Raw genomic sequence first — 299 nt, forward strand, 5'->3', positions numbered from 1 at the left:
GCTGCTCCTCTGGGCTGAGCAGAGTGCTGGGACGGGGTGCTGGGGTTGGGCTCCTGGTTTGCGGAGGGGAGGGCTTTAGTGGGAGGGAGTGGTCCTTCTCCGCCATGGGCCCAACCTCTACGCCACATGGAGAGCTCTGAAGAAACCACAGAAGGCAAAAAACTTTTTTTAAAAAAGCTGTGTGTAACAATGGGGAAGAAAAATGGCAAAAGTTTGGGTATAAGAAAATAACGTTTTTGCTGGTTAACATTTATACAATGTGTCATCTGGATGCCTTTCCTTTTTCTTTCATAATAAAA

Source organism: Stigmatopora nigra, chromosome 14 (assembly GCF_051989575.1).
Source record: "Stigmatopora nigra isolate UIUO_SnigA chromosome 14, RoL_Snig_1.1, whole genome shotgun sequence".
NCBI classification, from domain to species: Eukaryota; Metazoa; Chordata; class Actinopteri; order Syngnathiformes; family Syngnathidae; genus Stigmatopora; species Stigmatopora nigra.